The sequence below is a fragment of the Leptinotarsa decemlineata genome, unplaced genomic scaffold (genome assembly GCF_025532065.1).
Source record: "Leptinotarsa decemlineata unplaced genomic scaffold, Ldec_3_MD MMD2_tig00026330_RagTag_RagTag, whole genome shotgun sequence".
NCBI classification, from domain to species: domain Eukaryota; kingdom Metazoa; phylum Arthropoda; class Insecta; order Coleoptera; family Chrysomelidae; genus Leptinotarsa; species Leptinotarsa decemlineata.
Genome location: NW_027412690.1, coordinates 3349251 through 3357437, shown reverse-complemented (window position 1 = coordinate 3357437; position 8187 = coordinate 3349251). Strand labels below are relative to the sequence as shown.

Genomic DNA, 8187 nt, shown 5'->3' with positions numbered 1-8187 from the left:
GAGTAGTGTAATTTGAAAATTCCGATTTTGAAATCAGAATTTAGACATTTCTTTCAATCAACCTTATCTAACCAGCTTATTAATTAATCTAACAGCGCACCACATGGGCGTCACCACATTTCATGTAGAATTTTCTTTATTCAAAAATACATGTAAGGATTTGTTTTAAAATAGTTAAACTTAATGAACTGAATTTCTTTCCCTTCAGTAATGTTTGAGATTTGTTTCCCTTAATTTTGGTTGCATCTTGTGTAGGTATTAAAACAAACACTAGAGTATATAATAATAATAATAATTACTTTATTCGTTCATTTGAAAAGTTTCACACAACAAAATAATAACAATAATAGTTGAATAAAGAAAAATAACGATGAGTGCAGAAGCACTTGCTTCGTATAACAGGAACAATACAATTTCAAGAATGTATTAAAACACAGATGTGTGTAGTTTTTGAAAATATAGATATACAGTTTAACCTATAAAATTAATGATAGTAAAAAGGATATATAAGAGTTCAAGATATAACTATCGTCAGTGGCAATTTCAGTTATACAACGTAAAATACAATTTAAATAAAAGTAGATCAGATATCATTCACTTGAGTTCTACTTTAAATGAATGGTAACAAATTGCACTTACATGGAACACTGTCATCCTCACTGGTATACATCGATGTTTCGACTTAAGACACTTGCCCCAAGGCTCTTCAGCAACAAACTGGATAACATTATAGAAAATACACACTCCTGAAAATATAACCCCTTCAATTCAAATAAGATTCCTCTTGGCCTGTAAATATTGATTTGACTAACTCACCAGATAGTTGACTTTTTGTTCGTAAATTGGATGAAGTGATTTTTTTTTAATTCGACTTAGATCTACATTCTTCAATGACCACAACACTAACGTTCAAAAACAATCGTTTTCCTCTAATATTTCAATTATTGAATATGGCCATGGTATACTATTTAGGCAACAATGGTTAAATTGTGAAACTAGCGTCAACACTAAAGTAAAGGAAAACAAAAAGACAGGTTATATATTTGTTTATAAATGAAAATATTTTACTTACGACACTGATATTTTCCCATACATATTATTCGAATAAACTAGATAATATCTGAGACGATATTTAGTGGCTTTATGCTGATTTGAATATGACCATTGTTCTGTAACTAATTTACAAATTGACTTCCTCTCCGATCGCGACAGAGGAGTTGTTTAAATAAATATTGAAATGAAATAGTAGAGGACTGCCCCCCCCCCTTCGCCAGTAACCAAGCTGGATGTCGACGAAGTCTTCAGCTCTATAAAATATATGAACATGTGTATTTGTGTCATTTTTATCCCAAGGCCTTCCGAGAAGGAGGCGACCAGTAAAAAATTAAGTGTTTTTGTTAAAAGGAGTGAATGGTGGCAGCATTGCATTGAGCAAGATAGCTACGCCCCCAGACGAAGCTTCTGTTCGCTATGAACAGGAGGAGCCTGGCCAAATGCGCTCAAATGAAAAACAACGACCATAGAAACTAGAGAGGGAGAGTAATTTGCAAATGCATAATTCACAATATATTTTTGTTAGTATACAATGGATTATGATTCTGCGATCTCGAGCAATTTGCCGGACATCATCTTCCTGTGACATTCAGGTTGTCTCACTCGAAGTGATACCAAAATATTATTTATTTATTTATTTCATACACTATTCTACAGGATGAACCCAATTACAGAATAGGGAGTAACAGTGGCATTTACAAATATGTACTTACATAATATAATTTGTGAATCTATAAAAAAAAAAAACAGAACTGTCAGTTAGCTAAGAAATGTCTTTTAATTTGTATAATCTGTTAGTTGAATATATCTAGGACATGACCAACAGAATTAGAGGTATCGCACATTGTATAAATTGGAGATTTTTCCATTATATTTGTACGCGGAGTGTTGAGATAAAATGTGACACTATTCCTAGATGACCGCCTAGGAACCCAAAAATTTAACATATGTAACCGTTGAGAGCAGGTGATGATATTGTTTATGACCTTGAATAAAAACAGAAAAGAATATTATTTACGCCTTACCTCGAGACTACAAAAATTGTGAGTTACAAGCAATTCATAATAGGGTATTCCTACAGTAGGATACGTGCCTTCAAGTTTAAAAGACATAATTTTAGGAAGCGCCTCTGTAGGGCTTCTAGTTGATTTATATGAACCTGATAGTAGGGACTCTACACGATAGATGCATATTCCAGCCTAGATCGAACAAAAGTGAAATAAAGTAATTTCAATGTTTGAAGCTTTTTCGAAGTCTTTTGTGTTTCTAACTAAGAATCCATACATGCGATAAGCTGCTGTTAGAGTAGTGTCAATATGTTTATTGAAAGAGAGGGATGAATCAAAAGTAACACCTAGATCAGTGAGTGTGTCAGGACGCTCCAGAACTTGATTGTTCATGACGTAGTTATGTAAATTAGGTTGGTTTTAAGTGAGTAAGACATTACATTACATTTGGATATGTTGAGAGATAGATTATTCTTTCGACACCATGTAGCAACGCGATTTAAATTCAGGGCGAGACGTTCGCAATCATTAGAACATGTTATATTATGATACAGTTGCAAGTCATTTGCGTACAAAAGATCCTTGTGGTACACCAGATGTGGCTATATATTCGATAGACTTCATGCCATTGAGTTGGACGTACTGCTTACGGTTGTAAAAATACGATTTGAAGAGGGTAATTAATTCATTGGATAACCCAGACGTCGAAAAAGCTTGTTGAGCAGGATACTATGGTCAAGTATGTAGAACGCTTTAGAAAAATCAGTGTAGATGACATCAGTCTGAGACTGACAATCAATACCCTCTGCAATACATTGAGTGATTGTTACAAGATTCGTGGTAGTTGAACGTCCTTTCATGAAACCATGTTGATTGAGGCTAATAATGTTGCTGACATGACAATAGATTGTCTTCTCAAGAAGCATCTCAAACACTTTACAAAAGTTGCATATGATAGAGATTGGTCTGTAATTTTGTATATCACTTTTATCTCCTTTTTTGAAAATTGGGCAAACTTTCGACATTTTCCATATTGATGGTACAGTTGATGTTTTCAGGCTTATATTAATTAGAGTTGTTAGTGGTTCAACCAGAGCTGAGGCACAATCTTTAAAGATGAATGCTGAAATATGATCAGGTCCCGCAGTAAATTCAGGCTTTAAGTTTTTTAGGGTATAATAAACATCTTCAATACTTAAGTTTTTAATTGCTAAGCTGGGAATATCACTACTGTTGTTCGCATGGTCACTTAATGTTGACACTATATAAGAACCACTGAAGAAATCTGCAAAACCATCAAGAATATCTGAGGGATTATCGAGTAGCTTGCCTTCATATAACATTTTATCTCCGATTCCATTCGTATGTTTTGACTTGGTAATGAATGACCAAAACTTATTGGGGTTATGGATAATCTCGCTCTGTTTTCTGAATGAATTTTTTATAAGCTATTCTAATGACTGCTTTGATTTCTGCCCGAAGATGTTTGGATTCGTGAAAAGCGTGAATATCTTTTGTATTTACACCAAAATTTTGTTTTGGTCCGAATTTTCTTTATCAATGCACCATCAAAGTAGGCTGGATAATTATTTTTAGAATTTTTTCGAGAATTTTGGCACGCAGTGATCAAATACACCGTATAATATTCATAAAAGTGAAGACAGGCATCATCTGCATTGCGAAACGCATTTAGAAACGTCCAATCGAGATTGAGGATCAGATCATACATGAGCCAAAAGTTAGCTTTTTTAAAATTGTATGCATCTTGAAAACATGACGCAAATTTATTCTTCGAGTTCGTTTTGAAGTTCAGTTCGCATGTTATTTCCAAAGCAGGATGTAACATGCGAACTGAACTTCAAAACGAATTCACGACGAACAACAACAAATACATAAGATTGGGATGCACGTACTTCGAAGGGTAGAGACATTCACAGAATGGACTATACACTTCCCCGTCACAGTAATTAACATTTACTGTGTCCTAGTCGACAAAGTCAGCTTCCTTCGGCGGTGGAATTCTTAAGATTGACGTTCACTCCGTGATGAAAAGACGTCGGATTTTTCGTTCGATTCGGTTTATATATATATATATATATATATATATATATATATATATATATATATATATATATATATATATATATATATATATATATATATATATATATATATATAACTTTTTTTCACTATTGGGTTGCAGAAATTGATAAGTGAACTCTTTATAACTATTCTCAAGCTTTCGAGTAACTTAAACTCATCGTCAGGGGTACTAGAAAATGCAAATTACAAATTTTTGATAATAGAATATAATATAAATGTAAATGTACAAATTTTCGTCTAATCTTCAACCTCAGATTCGTCACTGTTGCTATCATCAAAGTGAATTATGATTGGTTCAATATTGTGTTCAATACGGTTGTCTACGTCCCACATTTTTTGCTCCTCTTTCAAAACATGCTGCATGCATTTCTTCCAGTCTTCTGCAGAAACAGTTCGAATAGCTTCTTGTAGGTGATGTTGCACGTCCACTAATTTAAATGTTCTGTTTCCTCGTGCCACATATCCTTTTACTTGCGCCCAGATTAATTCTATTGGGTTTAATTCGCAGTGGTATGGTGGTAACCTTAAAACTGTAATTCCACGACTTAACGCCATTTCATCCACTGCGAATTTTTTATATTTGTCTGTGTGTGATTTTGTTAGCTGAAGTAGTTCTGCCTATAAACTATCTTTGTTATATTGGATGTTCTTATTAATTAACCATTCTTGAATTGCTGCTTTTTTCCATGATTGTTTCGGTAATGGTTCTAAATGTCGACTATGGTATGGGGCATTGTCCATGACGATGACAGACCCAGGTTCCACAAGTTGAATGATGCCTTCAAACCATTTTTCAAACACCTCCGCATTCATCTCTTCATGATAGTCGCCTGTTTTCTTAGATTTAAATATTAATTCACCATTTGGTAAAAATCCACTGTCGCTTCCTATATGCGTAACTATCAGACGACTACCTTTTTCAGATGGCTGTTTTAACCCAACTGACTAACCTTCAATAAAGGCTTGTCGTGCACTTGTTATATTACCATCCTGCCATACTTTTTTGACCGTATGTCCTTGGTTAACCCATGTCTCGTCCATGAAGTACAATTTTTTTTGAGCTTCCGAAATTCGTCAATTTTTCTTAGATAGTTTCTTCTCCATGCTATAATTTCTTGACGTTCAATGAGAATGCTTTTCCTGTCAACTTTTCTGTACGTAAATTTCATTTCGTGTACAAGTTTCCTAAAAGTTTCTTTACCCATTTTTGGGACCAATTCATGATCGCTAAGTGCCTCCAAAATTGTTTGTAGTGTGGGCAGCTCATTTCTGAAAAAGAAACTGAATAGTTCTGCGTATACTGGTTTTGGCTTCTTCATCAACTGTGATTTTTTTTCGTCCGCTACTAGTTTTTGGCGTTTGTACGTCCCCATGAATTTCTGCTTCTCTTAGTATTTTGTAAATCAATGATTTTGGTACACCGGTATAATCAGAGCACATATCAACTAATTTATCTTTTGTAATTGTGGAACTTAATGATGTAGAAATGCCCGGTTGGTTATTCGGAGGTATACACGTAGAATTACAGCACATATGCACAAAGTCATCTTTTGGTGGCTGATGATCTCTTTCAAGACAGTGAAATACTCGCAGTACAATTTGTTTTTCTCTTACTGACCGAGACTCCGACCGTTTTACCTTTTTCGACGTGGAAGGCCCGACCATGTCTCCCATTTTTTGAGTAGTTTGATTACGGTGTAGAAATATAATTATGTAACGCTTAAACACTTATTGGCACTATTATTTTCACCAATTGTTATCACAACACGTCGATTGCTGACTAACTTAACTGTAAAACGTACAATTCACGCTGTATAATTCACAAACCAATGATACGCTCATGGCTGCAAGTACATTAGTGAGGACTGTAGCGATGAGATGGAAGTTACGTTAAAGTGACAAAGACAGAAATATCGTTGCGTACAGCGTTGCCACTAGTTGTAATAAATATCTAACACTATACAGAAAATAATTAATTTTAACTGATCAGTAATCAGGAAATGTATAAGTATTACTCATTACAAGCTCATTACTGATTTTTGTCATAAATAATACCTTTTAATCGTACTAGTATTGTGTATTATCTATAATTTGCCACAACCTACAACTCTACTGTTTACTATATTTTGATTCTGCTATAAACTGGTAACGTAAAATTTAGATATGACAACGCGCTTTACTCTCAATCATTATTGGTTTTACTATAGTCAACCAAACCAAATTAGCAGAATAGCCCTGCAAGGGGTTATTGAAAGAAAAGAATGTGACAGTGCATCTTTTTTTAAAAAATGGTAGAATATATGTATAGCTAGCCTGTCTCATTAAAAACAGATATTTCTTACTCTCCATCACCTATTGAGAGTACTTGAGTGATTTTTGTATTCTGCTAGATGATCACTCATTCCTTTCTATTTTGCAGGTCAGCAAATTGTTCTCAGTGCACATTACTCTCGTAGTTACGATCTTCATTCGTTTTTGAAGGCCGTCGTGGTTTGGAACTGTATCTTAAAGTTTCGTCAGCACGAGTTGCTGGCTTCTTCAGAGGTATATTCATCGTGATGGTTTACCGATGACCCAACGTTAGGATATGTGAAGGATGCTGCCGTTGAGGATTTTAGCATATCTTCTAGAAGCTTCTAACCCATTCCCAGACAGACAGACCGTAAACATAATGCATATCAGCCATTTCCTCATTTGTGTATGCCATTTTAATAACAAGTGAATTATTAAAGTAACAAATTAGGAACAGCACAACAACACACAATTAGTAATAATTCAATTTCGAAAATTCACAAACTGGCAGCGTCATACCAATTTAATTGTCACTATCGCTAATAGCGACCTACTAGATATATTACTTTCGTATTTTCGCATTTATGACGATGTATCTCTGTAGTTGTTCCTAAAATAATTTTTTGCTGCGAACTGGTTTATTTTGGGGCAAAAACCCAGGAGACATTTTTTGTTTAGAATGAAACAGGCTATCGGAAATAAATTTTTAAATGGTAAACAAATAATAAGACAAAAGTTACATTGGATCACCCCTTACAACCATAGGGTAAACCAAATAAATTTCTGGGCAAGTGTCTTTTTGGTAGTACAAAACGTCAGGTTAATTTCAATATTGTAACTTTTTCAGTGCTTGTGAAAAAAAATTGTTATACAAATTTGGTGTACCCCCTTTAAGGAGCTGTATCTTAACAAGGGATGCTCCAATGAAATTTCTTTATATGAAAGATCCTATCTTTTTTTCGATGAGGAATCACCTCGTTAAATGTTTTACACTTATTTAGTTACACCCTGTAACGTTTTTTCCATAGGTTTTGTAGAATAAATGAACCGGTCTGGAAGACTTTAGTGTACGTAGGTCAAGAGTGAAAACGTGCGAAAAAATATTTCTAACCAAATTAATTGATGCAAGCAAAATTTTCAACATAAAAAAATTTCTCATCAGTTGAAACTTTAGTAATTTTGAAGGAGTCAAGCTCCAAATGATTTCTTGGCCTATATTATAAACTATATCAATAAAAAAAACGAAATTCCTACTTCAGTTATTTCAAAAATATGATAGAAATAACGGATACTTTAAGAAAATCCAAATAACACTGCAAGAATTCCACTTGAAGATTCTACTGTATAGCGAAACACTTATCGCGGTTTTGTAAACTTTGTGGAAATCTCACATTAGGGTTTTTGATAGAATCATTCAAATTTTTTGCTATACCTTCATTTAAGTTGTCAGCCAAGACACCGCAATTTGATAGCAATATAATAGTCTGGTGTTCTTCGGGATGTAACCTGATAATCTCATCCAAATACTCTGGACTAAAAATTTACATCAAAGTGCAAGAGACTTTAAAGTTTTAGGTTTTAATGAATTTTGACTTAAATTTCCATATAATCAAGAATGAAATATCATGTTGCCTGCTAATTTCAAGAAGCTACAAACTGCATAAGTCCTTCAAACTTTACCAGCCAGGTTCCAAAGCATTCAATGCGTAGGTTGACCAAATAAAACAAAATA

The 8187-nt window shown here is 34.0% G+C and overlaps 1 long non-coding RNA gene across 1 annotated transcript; it reads right to left on the bottom strand.

Annotated features, from left to right (window-relative positions):
- Nucleotides 1-312: 312 nt before the first annotated feature.
- On the bottom strand, nt 313-1666 carry LOC141485739 (uncharacterized). The gene is made up of 3 exons (XR_012467393.1): nt 1073-1666; nt 817-1007; nt 313-746 (listed from the first exon to the last, which is right to left on the bottom strand). It is a non-coding gene; the product is annotated as an uncharacterized lncRNA (long non-coding RNA).
- Between the last annotated feature and the right edge of the window lie 6521 nt (nt 1667-8187).